The 19532-nt window shown below is 36.2% G+C and overlaps 1 protein-coding gene and 2 long non-coding RNA genes across 4 annotated transcripts in view; 2 read left to right on the top strand and 1 right to left on the bottom strand.

Annotated features, from left to right (window-relative positions):
• LOC126974524 (uncharacterized) overlaps positions 1 to 19532 on the bottom strand; it is a 103864-nt gene that overhangs the window by 38851 nt on the left and 45481 nt on the right. The window lies entirely within an intron of this gene.
• Positions 1695 to 7294, top strand: LOC126974573 (uncharacterized). The gene is made up of 6 exons (XR_007731540.1): positions 1695 to 1858; positions 2810 to 2883; positions 4371 to 4573; positions 5213 to 5291; positions 5756 to 5830; positions 6944 to 7294. It is a non-coding gene; the product is annotated as an uncharacterized LOC126974573 (long non-coding RNA).
• LOC126974572 (uncharacterized) lies at positions 10107 to 19452 on the top strand. Its single transcript, XR_007731539.1, has 7 exons — positions 10107 to 10241; positions 11438 to 11505; positions 13521 to 13627; positions 14427 to 14505; positions 15248 to 15304; positions 17117 to 17170; positions 18649 to 19452. It is a non-coding gene; the product is annotated as an uncharacterized LOC126974572 (long non-coding RNA).

Genomic DNA, 19532 nt, shown 5'->3' with positions numbered 1-19532 from the left:
CTTACCGAAAGGAATAATTGGATGGGTTGGATAATAATCTTGAATTTTTTGGGAAGAGTTGAGAAGTAAAAGGGGTCAAAGCTGGTAGAGGCTGGGTGTTCGATTATAGCCGCTGCATATTTTTCGAGAAATTATAAATAACTAGCTGACCCTACAGATGTTGTTCTGTGCATAATAGATAAAGTACAGTTTTTTAAGTATTTGTCAATAATATTTCATAACACCAAGAATTATTTTGTAAAATATGCTCCCTGTTGTAATGAAATTGTTTCATAGCAGAACTGTCAAACCGTGCGTCAATAAATTCTCTCATAGAAAATATGTCCATACAAAACAAATATTGGAAATAAAAATAATTATGGATCCCAAATCGAAATAAAAACTATCCTATCTCTCAAGTTGGACTAAACTGCACTCCATGAAGCAATCCCCATTAAAATCCGTTCATTAGTTTAGGAGTCCATCGCGGACAAACAACGTGTCACGTAATTTATATATATTAAGATGTTTGTAACCTCAAATCAGATAGAATGTGAACACAGAATGAAAGAAAATGATTGACAGCTGTTTTACTTGACGCGAGTGGCATACTGGGGCGAGTGATGACAGTCAAAGACGACTGTAGCTTTGATGAAATGAAATAAACGTTTTGTTCTTAGATTAAGGATTGGTCTCCGCTGCGCTCCAACTAGACCACTGCCTAAGAACAGTAAAAACCGGCAAAAAAATTACGGCAAATTTTAGATGCTTGTGTGCGTGGCATCTTGACACTCAATGGCATCTTTCAAATTTTGTTAGATTCGATTCGATTCGATTCCATTAGATAGACGAAGCGTTCGTGTTATTTTACATTGAAATTAATAAAATACAAAATACTTTTGTCTTGTAGTATTATTTTTACAAACTTTTACTACGGAACCCGGCAGTTTAGTTTCAATTATTAGCAAAGTTTATCAGAACATGTGGCACGTCAAGGTCACACGTTGTTCGAGACTGGCTCGAGTACGCACACTTGGGCGTGGTATTAGTTGCTGCAATTTGCGACTACGCCTGCGGTATCTAGATGGAACGCAGCGTAGACCAATCGTTAATCTAAGTATATTCAAATTCAAATATTTTTATTCAAATTAGGATGTGACATCACTTATTGAAAGTCAAAAACTACCACGCATAACAAAACGAATGCCTCAGACGTGAGAAGAATGGGCGCAACAAAATCAGCGGGCATTTTTTCATCGAAATATATGTTTGCAAAGTAATATTGTTCAATTGAACTTATTATTTAAAAGCCTGAGGGTGGTCGCTCCATTCCCAATCTGTGGTATTATTAAGAAAGTCATTTATGTTATAGTAACCTTTACTACACAAACGTTTTTTAACAATTCTTTTGAATAACTTAATACTTTTGTTTTGAACATTTTCTGGCATCTTGTTGTAAAAACAGATACATACCCCACAAAAGACTTACTAACTCGAGTTAGCCGAGTAGTGGGCATTATAAGTTTATGTCTGTTCGGTGTTAACATTATGGTTAATGACAGTTTCCAGCAAATTCACTTAAGTGAACATACATAGTATTATCGAAAATATACAATTGATACCTAATGCATATTTTCCGCAGAAAACTACGTTACTTGTCATTAATTAATCAGTCAAAATCAACATCAACAGAAGCTGCCAAAGCGGCAGTCACTTATCATGTCATTTTGGTATTAAAATTATAAAATAGAATGAAAAAAATGATAAAATCATGATTAAAACTGGGCATTGAGACTCTTATTGAAATATTTGAAGATTGCTAAATGTTACTACTGATATTGGTAATAAAATGTATAGGATATTAAAACAATACAAAAATGTAAGTGGTCTAAACTAATTTTAGTTATATTATATCTTTTTCGTTATGGTATACCTTAATGGTAGAAATCCCAGATTACATGTTCATTTGGCTGAGAGTAATCAATTTAATATAAGATACATTTACAAGATGAATTACATTATATTTATTTTTTATTTTAACATCTGATTCATCAAAATTGCGATGAATTTGAAATAAAAAACTTATTCTGCTTAGATTAAGGATTGCTCTCCGCTGCACTCCAACTAGATACCGCAGCCGTAGTCGCACAGTGCGGCAACTATTACTACGCCCAAGTGGGTGTACTAGAGCCAGTCTCGAACAATGAGTGTCGTTGATGTGCCACATATTCTGTTAAACTTTGTTAATAATTGAAACTAAAATGCCGGGTTGCGTGGTTAATCTTTCTAAAATTAATACAACAAGACATAAAAAAGACACTGGGATCACATATCATTAGTATTTTGTATTTTATTTATTTCGATGTAAAATAACACGAAGCGTATTTTACAAAATGTGAAAGATGCCATTGAGTAAGTTGCTGTAATAAAAAAGCTATTGTTCTCAGGCGGTATCTTGTTGGAGCGCAGCGGAGATCAATCCATAATCTAAGTTCTTTTGAAAACATACTGAACCTCAATTGATATACGAGGAAGCATTCCTCACGGCTTAAGCAGGTTTTTTTAATTTAACCATACCTAATATTTAGATATGTGCCATGTGGAGCACATCCACAATGGTCTAAAGTAATTTCTTCTAAGAACAACCAAGCTATACGGAGAACTTCCTTTGGTGATGTTTCCAAATCTATACGACAAAAGTTCCTCCAAAAAACTTTCAGAAAATATATAATATTGACAATAATAGTAATTAAACATTTAACAGTTTACTCGAAAACTCTTTTTAATTCTAGATTGGTCTTGTTATTGGTTAAATTTTTTCATCTTGCAGGTGTTGTAGAATGAAAGGTACGAAATATGCTGGTACCCCTATTTCTCCTCTTCATTTTGTCAGTATACCTGTATGTAAGTTGCCAGTATTTATTAATTTATTTAACTCTTCTTCACCGACTGTTTTTAAGACTGAATTTCTGAAATATTAAATCAGACGCTGGAGTCTATAAGTACTATAAGTTACATATTGTTGTTCTAGAAATTTGCTAATTTAAGAACATTAAAAATATCACTTCGTAATTAATCAGATCAACGTTACATCTGAGTTCTAAACGCGGCAATGCAAAGATTGACCGACGCCCTAGCACATCCAAGCGGCTACAGGTTCCGTGTTGGAGCGAATTTCCGCCGCAGAGATTGTGTTTCTTGGCAATTCTAACGCCCACCACGCAGAGTGGTTAGGCTCACGTACCACCGATCATGCGGGGAGATCTGTTCGCGAATTCGTTTGAGCATATGGTCTGACATAACTGGTTATTGCGCCGACACGAATCCTACTTAGGTTGCCACCGCGTGTGCCAATATACGTCGGCAGATCTGTTTTTGGTTGGACAATTCAGATTCTGCTTGAGCTGTGTGGTACTTCAAGGTATGAAACTCTTCATTCCATCTTCTTTGGTGCTTATCGATGGAGGTTCTGACCTAACCGAACTGGCCTCACGCCGAAAGCAGGAGTGCTATCAGGCTTGGGTTAAGGATGACTTAATAAACACTACAATCGTGTAACCAGGTCCCTCAAAAGAGTTATTGCTGAGGCAAAGTGAAACTGCATATATCACGGGGAGTGCTTTGAGGAGTTTTTCTCATTGGTACCAGTAGCCAAATGCACCAAAGACATCACGTCAAAATGCGAAACTCCTTTCTTATCATGTTGACGTCTGGCTTTCTACAAACGCGCATTTCGCGAGAAATTTCTTGCCTCTCACAGACACTTTGTGGGATCAATTACCGGCTGTTGTTTTCCCGAACCGATAGGACTTGGGGACCTTCAAGTATAGATCATACTTCCTTAAAAGCTGACAGCGTATCTCTTAACCCCTGGTGTTGTGAAGGTCCATGGGCGGTTGCCTCACCAGTCTCCATCTCCTGAGCCTCTTGCCCTTTTGCCCCCTCTTATATTAAAAAAAAACTTCGTGTAATACGTCTCCTTTATATCTTGGATTATCACTGTATAAGAGATGTTATATGATAATATGATCCATATAAGATGCAAGTGTAATGCAAATATTATGCCCTCAAGATCACAAACCTAACCTACCCCTGGTGAATCAAATTTTTGACAAATTGGTTAGTCTGGAATAATGTCATAACTAAGGCATTATAGCAGTAGATCGGGGTTCATTCCTATAGAAAAATAAACCGCATTCAGATAAATTAACTGATAAAAAGGAAACCGCTGAGTTTCTTGCCGGTTCGACTTAAATCAAATGGTAACGAATATTGGAATGACTGACGATTCAAGAAGTTGAGTTTCTTGTATGTTCTTCTTACGTGCTCTACTTTTTCTCAAAACATACGGAACATTTGAATAATGCACTAAGGGAAGTATTTCATTTTAGTTAAGCTACCGAGAAGAACACATAGCTGTAACATCTACCATCCGTCAGATATGGTCCGGAGAATGCAGGATGTCATGCACCGAGAACAACAGACAAGGGTACAGCGGGGTGACTGCGCTGGTGCGTCCTGGAACCAGTCAGGATCCACCCATCCCCTGTGTCTGCGTCAACTGTCCATGCGGGGTTTTGGAAAGAGTTCACTAGTTAGAAATGAATTATTTACGTTCTTTATAACATTATTTTCCATCAGTTTTCATTTTTTTATGACAGTAAGGGACGAAACGAGCAGGACGTTCAGCTGATTATAGATTATATATTATATTAATGATATATTATAGCAGCACTACCATTGCGCTCGTCACCTTGAGACATACGAGGTTAAGTCTCATTTGCCCTGTAATTTCACTAGCTGCGGTGCCCTTCAGACTGAAACACAATAATGCTTACACTATGCTACTACTACTTACCACAACGGTGACTATTTCTGCCGTGAAATAGTAAGGTGACGAGCGCAACTGTATTGCCGCTCAGAATTTTTGTGTTTTTCGATAATCCTGAGCGTCACGCATTGTAATGGGCAGGGCGTATCAATTACCATCAGCTGAACGTCCTGCTCGAGACGTCCTTTATTGTTATAAAAAATCTCTAATAGAAAATATGTCCATACAATACAAATATTGGATTTAAAAATAATTAAGGGTCCCAAATCGAAATAAAAACTATCCTATCTCTCAAGTTGGAAGAAACTTCAAGTAATTAATGTCCACTTAAATCCATTCATTCATTTAGGAGTTCATTGATTTATATATATTAAGAAAAGTATAGTATATCACATTTTTCAGTTCAACCAGACCGGCCGTGAATCTCTACTACAAATGTGTTGAAATTCTGTCGAATTTTATCTACATGACCATCGAAAAGGTAAAAATATATTTTTTTTTTGTCGTATACGTATGTGTTATTTTATTTCTTAATATAGCCGCCCTTTAACATAATGAAACTTGAATATCCAACACTTGAAATATCGTTTATTAAACTTAAAATTTCTTTTTTAAAAAACTGTTCATTCTGCACATCCAAAAATTCCTGTAAACTGTTGCGACGACCTTATCATCTTTAAATCTCTGTCCTTTGAATAATCCTTCTACTTTAAAAATATTATATATTAAAAAAATCTCCTATCTTATTTTCAATGTAGCTATTTTTACTTTTAAAACGAATAAAAAAACAATTGAAAGTAAAAAATCCAATTTTGCTTTTTTTTTTCAATCTAGCAGGTGCTTACCGTCATGGCAAAAAGTTTCTCTCTCAAATCTGGCAGGAAAGGAGGTTTTACTTGAATCCAAAGCAGTTAGGCCCCTACTAATTATCTTTTACGTTTTCAGTTGACGGATTGTATAAATTACGTTACGGGAATAGCATTGAGAGGAATCCCAGCTTCCGAACAGAGACAACCACGGGTTAATAAAATTTATATTATGTTTTAGATAGATTAAGATCTTATATACGATAGAACTTGCATTCTACGTTTGGTTTTCTATCCGTCTTGACTAATCGTGCAAATATTTCAATACTACGTCTAGGTTTATGAAATGACTCCAAAACTCCAGACGACTTAAAAGCGAATATTTAATGCGATCTTCTCGCGATGTAGTTAGGAAATAGTAGTATGTTCGAGCCGGCCGGCGTCTTATGTGATGGTATGTGAGAACTAGGTCTATTGCAATAATTGGAGAATAACAAGACTGTATTTTTGAAGGTACTCACTACCCGATACTCGTGTCAAATCGACCTGGAAAAAACAAAATATGCAGTAGTTCTTTCCCGGCTGTTCCGGTGGTAACAAAAGGTTCTCTATTAGCATGGTGGTCACGATATGATAATAATAATAATAATTCTTTATTTGCATACGGTGTGTATAAAAGTTAACAAAAAATACTATACGAATCAACACATTAGCCAAAAAGGGCATGCAAATTACATTAGCTCCAGCTCTCTCTAATATATAAAATTATCGTGTCATGGTGTTAAACATTGAACTCCTCCGAAACGGCAAGTCTGAGAATCGGACAACATCTATTTTCATCCCCCTAAATGTTAAGGGTGGTCCACGGCATTTTTTTTTAATTTTTTTGACATTTTTTTTTTAAATTTGTTCGATTATGAGCATTAAAAAATACATACAACTACAAATTTTCACCCATCTACGATCAACAGTTACTTTTGTATCGCGATTTTAATATCGGCAATACAATTTTTGCTGGGTCAGCTAGTTATATTATAATAAGATTGTAAAGTTACAGGACATAATATTTCATTGTTACATTATATTAGCATCTACACAAAATATACATATTATTATTATGATGGTCGGTTGGTATGTCTTTTCTTAAATCATTAGACATGGTCCATCATTAATGATGGAACAGCAGCAGACTGAAAGTATTCTGCGCAGCGCTTATTATTTGCTAGAAGAAAAACTATTCAAAATATTCAAAATAATTTGATTTTACGTAGAACTTTGAGTAACTGGTTATTGGTCTCCATGAATAAGTCTGATTTCACTTTTTCAGATTTCAAATGTATTGGATTCGTCTCAAAACTTAAACTTTGGCAGTTCTAGTCCAGAACGGAAGAACGAAGGGCTTCGAGACAAAGCTAAAGCGTTAATTCGTCGAAGAACTTCTTTTTTTGACAATAAAAAAGATCGTGAATCATCAACGAGGGATTCACTCAACCCTGAAGTGATAGACTCAGAGCCAGTGAGCGACAATGTTTGTCCCAAATGTAAAGCAAAAGGTGTAGTTTGTATAAAGACCTGTCCCAAATCTAGTGATCAATCAAAATAAAAAATAACGGTCGTTTGTTTCAATTACGATGAATTTATTAATCCTTTTAATATATAATAAATGTTATAATCTGATCTTCTGATTTTTTTATTAAAATCTATTTCCTACTTACAAGAATCATAGTCTGTAGTAAATCTTTGAAATTGCCTCAAATACTAGAAAAATAAAATCGATTGTTTAGAACACAGAACAGAAAAAACTAAAGCGGCATCATGTCATTACTATGGAAACACACAAATTCATATTCAAATATTTTTATTCAAAATAGGATGTAACATCACTTATTGAAAGTCAAAAAACTACCACCCATTCCAAAATGAATGCCTCAGACCTGAGAAGAATGGGCGCAACAAACTCAGCGGGCTTTTTTTTTCTTCGAATAAATATGTTTACAAAGTAATATTGTACAATTAAACTTATTATTTAATAGCCTGAGGGCGGTCGCTCCATTCCCAATCTGTGGTATCATTAAGAAAGTCATTTATGTTATAGGAACCTTCTAGACTGGCTTCAGTACGACAGCTTGGGCTATATATATATATATATTAAAATAGCTGACCCAGCAAACTTCGTTTAGCCATATGACATATTTAAAAAAATCAATTATTAAAATTTCCGCGCGTTTTGTCCGAAATTTCTTGCCTCGCACAGCCACTTTGTGGAATCAACTACCGGCAGCGGTCTCCCCGAACAGATACGACTTAGGGACCTTCAAGAAAAAAGCATACAGCTTAAAGGCCGGCAACGCATTTCTTGACACACCTGTTGTTGCGGATGTCCATTGGCGGTTGCCTCACCTCTCCCCATCCCGTGAGCCTCTTGCCCGTTTGCCCCCTCTTATATAAAAAAAAAATATGCAACCGACTCTCAGACGTATCGTACTACAATAATATTGTATTAGATTGCCATCTTGCAACCCTATATCGGTTTGGTGAATAGAACAATATAAAAATCGTGATACAAAAATAGTTGTACATCGTAGACTGGCGAAAATTTAAATTTGTTTGTATTTTTCAATGTTGAAATATAATAAAATAAAAATTAGAAAAAAAATTTAAAGAAATTAAAAAAAAATTGGGATGGGTTACCCTTAATATTAGGGGAGATGAAAAATAGATAGTAGCCCATTCTCATACCTGCTGAATATGCATATAAAATTTGGTAAAAATCAGTAAGGCCGTTTTGGAGGAGTAAGGTAACTAACATTGTGACACGAGAATTTTATATATAAGATACTATCTGCCCCGACAGACGTTGTTCAGTTCATATTTAAAAAAAACTCTTGCAGATGTAATTTCGTAAAATTCTTAGCTGACCTCTACACGGCAAAAGGAATGTTCCTACCAAATTTCAAGTCTCTACGCCTAATGGTTCCCAAGATATCGTGAATTGTGACTATATATGTACGTGGAAATCTCTTATATATATATATAGATGTAATACAAACACTTAATTCCGGCTTTATGATAGGCATAAATTCACAATCACGAAAAGACATATCTACAAATTTATTTATATCACTTTCGAACTTAATACAGTAACGCTAATTTCATATTCTTAAAGTGATATTGACAACCTCAGAACTTTTTCTTAAATTGCAAAAAATAACATATAAAAACTTGAGGTAATTGGAACTCTGTGACAATAGATTTGACTTCTGTTAAAATACCTTGTGTTGTACGAAAATTAATAAACATATCGATAAGTTAGTGAAAACTAGAAATGTTGTAATCAGGATTGGTAAAGTATATTATCAACCCCGAAATAAAACAGCTAAAATAATAATAGGCCAATGTTCGGGCTCAGGAATAATATCTGGGACTGTATTAAGGTTTCCTATAGTCGCTGGTTTTGGCTCTTTAAATAAATGAATTTTGTAGGCACTTGCAATCAACCAAGAATCATGAGGAAAGAAGTAAATGCAATCTATTAACCTTTGAACACTCCCACGTCACTCAGGTGGCGGCGGCGCAGCAGCTCCAAAGGTCCTGACTCCGGTGTTCCAGGTAAACGTCACTGGCGATCGCAAGCTTGCAAAGTTTTATATGTAGACACTAGTATTGAACGTCAACACTAGACTTGATGATCACTGGTTACTCAGGGTAAACACGGTTTACATATGTAGTGCTATCGACCACGCCCGAGCAAAGATCAATTGTCGAACCTTAGGTATAGTTTTATTTAAAAGGATGGACAATATTTAGCTCAATTCAAATAAAATTAAGACACGAATAGTCTTGGAAAATTACAATACCAATATTATATTTACCTGGGAAGCAATACAGCAATAAATATAGTTTTTTTTTATAAGTATGCATCGTTATTCTGTATAAACCCAGGGGCCAGTAAAACATGAGATTTTATAAACCATACTGCTTCCATACGTAATGCGCGTGCGGAACGAAAATTTCCAAAACAAGCAGTAACGAATGATTAATAAAAATAGAAGCTATAAGTACTGATGTATTATTAATAATCTTGTTAGTCTTATGATATTTTATATTATGATTTACATATGCTACAATGATGGCAAACATTACCAGAATTCATGGTTTTCAATCTATTTTTTACAATTCTATGACGTATTTCCTTTACTCCATGATGTGATGAGCTTTTTTTGTGTAGTCATTGATAGATTGACGATATAATTTTGACGACAGATGACGGCTATCATTTAATAAAAAACGGAGATACCGGAAATCCACTACATTTTAAGCAACTGTTCGCTTTCAAACTTTGCCGGATTTTTCTTCGACGCCATATTCTAATGACTATTTAAAACATGTCAAATGACTGCACGTTTCATACTAAACTAAATCTCAATTTTTTCTTAGGTAGACCTGCCTCTTTTTACGTAGTATTTACATCCTCTTTGATTTTGTTTATGACATGACATTCTTATCAAAAAATTTACTGTTGAATTATAAAGTATGAAGATAAATTAATAAAATTAAAAATGGATCCCAATTCGGTAACACCATAACAATAAATATGGACATATTAAGATGTCTCGATTCAACAGGTAATGGAGTTTCTTTTTTTTTTTATGTAATATGAGGACAATCAAGCGTACGTGTCATCTGTTGTTAAGTGATCACCGCCGCCCACAATCTCTTGCAACACCAGAGGAATCACATTAATTACAATATATTTCGACCATTCTGTCATATTGTCACTAGGAAGTAGGAAAAGTAATGTTTTTTTCAATTTCTAAGGCTGTGATCTATAGAGCGTACTTAGACTTCGTTCACACTTAAAACTTAGGTACGTGAAACTTTGCTGAGTGTGATAAAGCGTGAACTTTACTTTTGCATCAGGCTCTCTTAGCTTAAGCTCAATATAATTTCAGCTCATCATCATCATAATTTCATTCGGAAGACGTCCACTGCTGGACAAAGGCCTCCCCCAAATATCGCCATGACGATCGGTCCTGCGCTGCCCTCATCCATCCTACTCCGGCAATCTTGACCAGATCGTCGGTCCATCTTGTGGGGGGCCTACCAACACTACGCCTTCCGGTATGTGGTCGCCATTGGAGGACCTTACTGCCCCGACGGCCATCTGTCCGCCGAGCTATGTGTCCTGCCACTGCCACTTCAGTTTCGCAATCATTTGGGCTATGTCGGTGACTTTGGTTCTCCTACGGATCTCCTCATTTCTAATTCGATCTCCCAGGAAAACTACGAGCATAGCCCTCTCCATTGCCACCTGAGCAACAGCGAACTTCCTCATAAGGCCCATAGTTAGCGACCACGTCTGTGTTCCGTATGTCATCACTGGCAACACACATTGGTTAAAAACCTTCGTCTTCAGACACTGTGGTATTTTGGACGAGAAGATTTTACGGAGCTTCCCGAGCGCTACCCATCCGAGTTAGATTCGACAAGTGAGTAGGAGGGGTATTTTTGTGATTTTTTTTTTCGCTTTGTGTATCTAAGATAGTAATGTAAAGAAAAAATGAATTTTGTTCTCATATTCTGTAGAAATATATAATATTTTTTGGAAAATTAAAAGCTTTATATAAACCGTTAAGAAATGGTTTGAATTATACGCTATTTTTCGGGATAGCACGCTTGTTATAAAATGGTATTCATAATAGCATAAGTTGAACCTGTTTGGAGCTAAAGCAACTTGGTACTTCATTATTGTTACATCACAAATCATAAAACTCGGCATAAGTAACGTTTAATCTTTATCTTTTATAAATTAATATTCCAGAAGACTTCTGTCTTCTAACAAGTCTGATGAAAGCAAGCTTGTTTGTTCTCGTCGCCGTTTTCCTACTGGTAACTGGTATTTATTCAATTATTTGAAGTAGTGTAATAGTGGGGGCAAGCGGACAAGTGGAAGGTGATCCCCAGTGTTCGATATTTTAAATGGACTCTAGATTGTTTGGTAGGCGTAATAAAACGTAGTTAGTTAATTAGTAAAAGGTAGTTAGTTAATTAGTTAATAGTTTTATAGTTATGGCAGGAAAGGTAGGTTGTATAATGAAATGAAATGAAATGAAATTTATTTGCAGGAAACATTGTACTTAAGGTGTTAACAATATAATGGATAATCCAATATGTTTCGTCAATTGACATGCAAAATATGTTACAAAATTGTCTAAACACTAATCGTACTGTTATATTGAAACATGTCGGATTTCTCAATGATATCAATAATATTTATAAAATGAAATTTTAATACTTATATAACATTATAATATAAGTACCACCTACTGACCATACAGCATCCACCGGTGCACGGCACTACTGGAACCAACGCGGTTTCAACAATCAAGGGGCGGCCAAGAACCTTTCGATGTCCGATCTTCACAGTAGAAAGTTTGCACTTTATCAAACAATAACCAATGCAAAGACCGAACACCTAGGTTACCGTAACACCAGAGGTCAAAAGATACGCTGCCGGTCCTTGAAGTGGGAGTATGCTTCTAGCTTGATGGTCTGTAACTCATGTCGCTTCGGGGATTCACCATCACGCAGATGATTCCAGATAGTAGTTGTGCGAGGGAATGGTTGTGGAATGCGAGACATGACGTGGTGCGGGTTTATTTAATGTATGTTTCTAATTATAAATTAAATCCATTACAAGAACACAATATACATGGAACTGATTTACAAAATACTGCAGGGGTGAGAGTCATCATTCCCTTTTTCAATTACCAGTGGGTGGCTCTTTTGCACAGGATGCCGGCTAGATTATCGGTACCACAACGGCGCCTATTTCTGCCGTGAACAGTAATGTGTTAGGATTACTGTGTTTCGGTTTGAAGGGCGCCGTAGCTAGTGAAATTACTGGGCAAATAAAAATTAACATCTTATGTCTCAAGGTGACGAGCGCAATTAGTGCCGCTCAGAATTTTTGGGTCTTTCATGTATCCTGAGTTGTACTGCATTGTACTGGGTAGGGCGTATCAATTATGGTATATCTAGAGTGGGTCACTTTACTAACTACCGCTTATTACAAGCTCATTATTTTTGTAAGCGTAGGTGATCATTTCGTTATGACGAATTTAGCTCTATGAGGCTAATGAGGTGGATGGACCAACCTTTTTAAATTTACCGGATATTTATACAGAGATATATCACCTTTTTCTTTTCATACATTTTATACGAGATATCCTTTTTCTCCTCATAAATATCAAAGCTCATTCAACAGTTTTGTATTACGTGGAAGAAAGCTCCTTGAACTGTCGAGGACTGCGACACATCTAGATGGTAGGGATGATATCCTAACTTGTGGCGTGTCGTGCGAAGGTGGAATTCGGCGGCAATAATCAGGTTAAACAGCTCTTCGGAACACTCCCCGTGATAAATGCGGTAGAAGACACAATGAAGCGACGTCTCTACGCACCAAAAAGCATTGGTGTCTCTACGAGCGGACCAGGAAATCGATGCTGGTTCAGTCCGCGAGACTTATGTCGGGGGAAAGTAAACCGAATTACTCGAATTCAACTCTCCACTTATCAAACCATATACCATGTACCAGTGGGTGGCTTTAGACAAGATGCCGGCTAGATTATGGGTACCACAAACGGCGCCTACTTCTGCCGTAAACAGTAATTTATATACATTATTGTGTTTGCGTCTGAAGGGTGCCATAGCTAGTGAAATTACTGGGCAAATGAGACAGCATCTTATGTCTCAAGCTGACGACATTATAATTGCGCTCGGGGCCTGCGCTTTGGGCAGGGCGTATCAATTACCACCAGCTGAACGTCATGCTCGTCTCGTCCCTTATTGTCATAATAAAAAAAATCACGTATATGTTATGATGTAATTGTTATTGTTGGCAGTATTTACCACTTGGATCACAAGAGAAGCAACCTTTATCGAAGGAGAGCTCCCGAGAAAGCCACTTGGAGTCATGTTTTTTGTGTGACGTGTATGTTTACCTCGTTAAGTAAGTTGAGTTTTGTGATAGTTGAATATTTTGACAGTTAGTATAAGTTTAAGGTGAATTCATTTTTATTTCATTAGCACTGAATGCATTTCAAAGACTGTCAACCTTTCTTAGTGTTAAAAAATTATTTGATAAAACTAAATTTGTAACATAAACCAATCCTACAACGTCTTTATATCATCCTCATTTCAGCCAGAAGACCTCCACTGCTGGACAAAGGCCTCCCCCAAAGCAATGACTACCGGTCCTGCGCTGCCCTGATCCAACGTATTCCGGCGATCTTGACCAGATCGTCGGTCCATCTTGTGGGGGGCCTACCAACACTACGCCTTCCGGTACGTGGTCGCCATGCCAGGACCTTTTAGCCGCAACGGCCATCTGTCCGTCGAACTATGTGCCCTGCCCACTGCAACTTAAATTTTTCAATCATTTGGGCTATGTCGGTGACTTTGGTTTTATTGAAAAGCCTTTGATGCCCAAACTCTTTTCGCACCCAAATATGTACGCATGATACATTAACAGACACTCAAACACGCGCCCAGTGGTCTTCATACATTGCATTGTTATATTATAAGAAATTTAATGTTATATTGAACCACAAAATATTATTTTTCTTTGTTTTGTTACTTTAGTATTTTTATGTAATCATGCAGTTTCCTTCTCGAAGATATATTAATAATAAATAACAGAGTACTAAACGGTGGTCTGCTGCCGTTGCCATATGGCAACACAGACAGGACGTTAATAGAGAGATAAGCTTAACATATTAAACTATATATTATCATTAAGTGTGTTTTAGTGTTGCCAGCAAAATGTTGGAGATCCTGGAAGTGATCATAAATAGTTTATTTGGAATTTTCAACTGGACAAAACAATTGGTAAGTTTGGACTTTGTTACAAATCTTAATGTTGGTTTTTTTTATGAAAATAAGGGACGAGACGAGCAGGACGTTCAGCTGATGGTGATTGATACGCCCTACCTATTACAATGTTGTGCCGCTTAGGATTCCAGAAAAACCCAAAAATTCTGAGTGGCACTACAATTGCACTCGTCACCTTGAGATATAAGATGTTAAATCTCATTTGCCCAGTAATTACACTAGATACGACGCCTATCAGACCGAAACACAGTTATGTTTACACATTAGTCAAACTCAAAGGAACTTTATTCTATTAGGCTTAAACTAAGCGCTTTTGAATAGTCACTACAAATATTTCTCTTACATAACTGAATTTACTATATGTTCGTAAAAAGTTGAACTCGTGAGAAGACCATACAAAAATCTCAACGGCCACTCTTTTCAATCAAATAGAGTATTTTACAATGGCCGTAATATACACAAAAGTTAATTTGTAATGTGCTGCATCGAATATATGAGTCGTGTTTAAATAATATAAATTATTTCATGAAAAGTTATAAAGAAATAAATTATCGTATATCGGATGCATCAACCTTTAGAGCTTGAAGTCATTGTTTGTGTAAGAATGCTTCGTGAACACGATGGTCGTGATTACTGTCAGCAATATGTTAGACATGATTCCCAATTTACTATCCAACTCTATTTACTTGTAGTTAACATGTTAAAAAGCTCGTCATTAAAAAATATTCACAATTTTCAGTCAACGGACAGCATGTATAAAATCACGTCGACTTCAGACAGTGGACCTCCGGTTAAAGTATAATAAATCAAATAATACCATTTATAGAGCTCAGATAATTTATACATCTAGACAGAGCCTCTTGCTATTTTTTTTTATAAAAATAAGGGACGAGACGTGCAGGACGTTCAGCTGATGGTAATTGATAAACCCAAATATTCTGAGCGGCACTACAATTGCGCTTGTCACCTTGAGACATAAGATGTTAAGTCTCATTTGCCTTGTAAATTCACTAGCTACGGCGCCCTTCAAACAGAAACAAAATAATGTTTAGACATAACTGCTTCACGGCAGAAATAGGGGTCGTTGTGGTGCCCAAAATCTAACCGGCAACGTCTGCAAAGGAGCACCTACCACTGGAACAATAACTGGTATTAGCCAACGCATGACAAAAAGTCAGGCTTATTTCTTTAGTGTGTGTCACTAGCTACACTCGCGATACGTCAGTCACTTTGTTTGAGTGTGCGTGCGTTGCTGAAAATAATTGCACCGCAATTTTGTTCGGCATGTTCAAAGCTGTGATAGTCTACCTAGATGTATAAATTATCAAATCTATTTTGTTTTAGTGCAAATGTAGCTTTAACTTACAATTTATATTATTTATTTGCTGATGTCTAAACATTTTTTGTCGTGCATATTTTTGTTATGTGCTACAACATCTTTCAACTAAAATACTTTTTAAATACGTGTATTATTAACTGACATAAAATTAAAGTTATTTATATCTATTATCTCCCAATGTTGGTATTGGACTAATGTTAAGTGAATTTGAAACTCCTTATGCGACTTCCGACAAGGTTGCGTTAAACGCTTAACGCTACCATGGAGAGGGTATGAAAGCACTGTTGCGTTAAGGCAAAGAGTAAGCAGATTTAGACAAGTTTTATGGTGAAAGTATAGCATTTCGAGCTATGAACACTACTTACTCCTGTTACACATATCCTTAAGTCTTATTTGTGGGTTGCTAATGCTTGCTGTTGGTTATAGTTAACACTGCCGAGCCTTTTTGAACTATCACTTTTCTTTGAAGTTAAACAAGTTTTTTGGCATGGCGTGACGCATTTTTTTGGTACTTCTCTCAGAAAAGTTATTCTTATAGCTTGTACTTTTTGTGTAGGTTAATTTATTCAGATTAGTAGTGAATAACGAGGATTGTAAACATGTAACCTGTATTCCACACAAGAATTTTGAAAATATTGGCTTTGTTACATAGATGGCGGGCCGTCATCCGTGAATTCATATCGCTCAAGGTCGCTGGCATTTAGCGTCGCCTTAAGCGTTCAACGCTCCTGGGATTATTTTTATTATTACTAGTTGTTATCTTTCTCGAACAACGATGATCACAAGTAGTATTAATTCACCATTATTTTATTTATTGAAGTGAAAACTTTTTAGCATCGTTGTGATTTGAAAATCGATGAAACGAAAAAGCAACAATAAAAAGAGCAGATACATAAATTCATAATATTGAAAATGGGAGATAATAAGAGAGAAAGCTTTATACAGTGTTTTGGTACCAGGCGATCATAGTTGTAAAAGAGATTGTCTTATGTATGACGCGAGTATACCTTAATATATTCTGACGCCATGCGCATAACATATTACATAGACACCAGGAGTACATAGTTGTAGTAGTAGAGCAGAGTGGTGATAGTAATGTCTTTCATAGCGGTTGAAATCATGTGTCATACTAGCAACATGTACCAGGACTTCATATGCAGCTTAGAAGTTCATGCACAATGCAGGTGTCACTCCTGACATGTGTACTTTGTACGCACGCAATTTTATGTTATCGAGAACCTAATTCTGTATAATATTTTTTGGTTTCAGTTCAAGGAGAGTATTACTAAAACAGTAACAGATAGTGGCCCCCAAGCTCCAAAGGTTAAATAGTTTTATTTTATAGATAAAAAGATTTTATTGCCGGTTCGTTTGATACAAAATATACCATTTTGTTTATATCTCATTGATCACCAAGAAACTACAACACATTGACCGCCGGAAACCGTATTTTCATTTAGTTGAATTATTGAAGTGTAAACTTCTATAGGCAAGCTGACCACTTTGATTTTGTGGGTATTGGATAATTAACACTCGTTCAGGTAAAGTCGGCTGGAGGCAACTAAGGAACAAGACTAATTTATGCACAATTATAATAATTTTAATTGTTTATATTATTATTTAACTCCGTAAAATGTTCTCGTCCCAAATACCACAGTTTTCAACCAGTGTGTGTTGCCAGTGATGACTTACGGTAGGCAGACGTGGTCGCTCGTTCATTGTCGCTCAAAGGGCAATGGAGAGGGCTATGCTCAGAGTTTCCCTGCGAGATCGAATCAGAAATGAAGAGATCCGTAGCAGAACCAAAGTCACGGCACAGCCCAAATTATTGTGAAACTATAGTTCGACGGACTTGTCCGTTGGGGCAGTAAAGTCCTTGAATGGCGACCAGTGCGGTTTTCAATGCCGGCTAGAGTATGGGTACCACAACGGCACCTATTTCTGCCGTGAAGCGGTAATGTGTAAGCATTTCTGTGTTTAAGTCTGAAGGGCGACGTAGCTAGTGAAATTACTGGGCAAATGAGACTTGACATCTTATGTCTCAAGGTGGCGAGCGCAGTTGTAGTGCCGCTCAGCTTTGGGGTTTTTCAATAATCCTGGTCGTCTAGTGCCTATTTTTAATAGAAAAAAAGCGAAACTATGAAATGAGTTTCAGTGCGATACGACATGGGTACATCTTTATAAAAGACCGGCAGAGCTCCTGTGTTTCCTCTGATGTTGCTCACTTAAAGTCGGGTGATCTATGCGGTCGTTTGTTCAAGATACCTACGTAGGTACTATAATTATGAAATCCAGGAATTTATTCGATAATAACGAACTTTAATCTTCGTAGGTACCTACTTTAATTTTGAATACAAATATATGAAAGGTGAAAGTATTTTCCTCAACCGTGATTGCTGTTATTATTTTAAAATGAGCGTGTTTACCAGGACCAGCTACCGCTTAATATAAGGCCATAAAGCTATTCACCCATGTATGATTCGCACTATAATAGTTTGTATTCACACAAATATAATTTTGATATTTAGAAACTTGCGATTTGAATCACGGATAATCTTATAATATAATAATAATAAACTTTTATTTCAAGTATCATGACTCATATTTGTTAGTAATATAGGAAACTTATTTTTCACCTATTTCGTTCAAAAGTAAGTCAACAAAAGTAGTTAAAATTTTAAGAAATGAGATAACTTTGCGGAATATAATATAATAAAATATACAGATAGTTTAATAGAACAGAAATGCACAAGCGATATTATTACATACCTGGTAGTTAAAATCATATTTTAAATTTTCAGTCGAACACAAAGGAGTTGGAATTGACTCGACAAATAAATATATCACCAAAACCGAAAAAGGATAATCCGGGATTTTGCACGAAAGTGAAGGAGCTAATGCATAAGAGTAAATCTTTATGTAGTCTGAAAAAGAAGAAGAAGAGCCCTGCAGTGACGAACAAGAACTCGATGAGTTCACTGAAGCAGACGGATTCGTCCGCTTCGAGCCAGTCTTGTGCAAAATGTAAAGCGAAAGGCGAACTTTGTCCAAAAAACTGTACGAAGAGTCAAACTAAATAACAATCGGGAATAAAATATAGTTCATGCGATTGAGTTTGTTAATATTTTTATTGTCATTCATTTTGTATTATATTTGCTTAGATGAAGGATTGGTCCAACTAGATACCGCCTAAGAACAATATCTATTTTATTACGGCAACAATTACATGCTTGTGTGCGTGGTATCTTACTCAATGGTATCTTTCAAATTTCTTAACATAAGCTTCGTGTTATTTTACATTGAAATTAAATAAATACAAAATACTTACTGATGATATGTGATCCCAGTGTCTTTCTTATTTCTTGTAGTATTCTTTTTACAAAGTTTTATAACGCAACCCGACATTTTAGTTTCAATTATTAGCAAAGTTTAACAGAACATGTGTCACACACTGTTCGGAACTGGCTCGAATACTGGCCCAATGGGTAGTTAGTATTAGTTGCTACACTGAGACTACGCCTGCGGTATCTAGTTGGAGTGCAGCGGAGGCAAATCCTTAATCGAAGTATGATTGTTATGCTTTTTATAATAAACAACAACACAACTGTTTTCTTTTTTATTCCTCCTGTATCTTTGTAATAAGGTTTGTGGGGTGTGGGAGTGTTATTGTGCATGTTGAGGACCG

This window comes from Leptidea sinapis, chromosome 32 (assembly GCF_905404315.1).
Source record: "Leptidea sinapis chromosome 32, ilLepSina1.1, whole genome shotgun sequence".
NCBI lineage: Eukaryota > Metazoa > Arthropoda > Insecta > Lepidoptera > Pieridae > Leptidea > Leptidea sinapis.
Note: the sequence above shows the minus strand (reverse complement) of the source record. Positions and strands in the feature narration are given on the sequence as shown.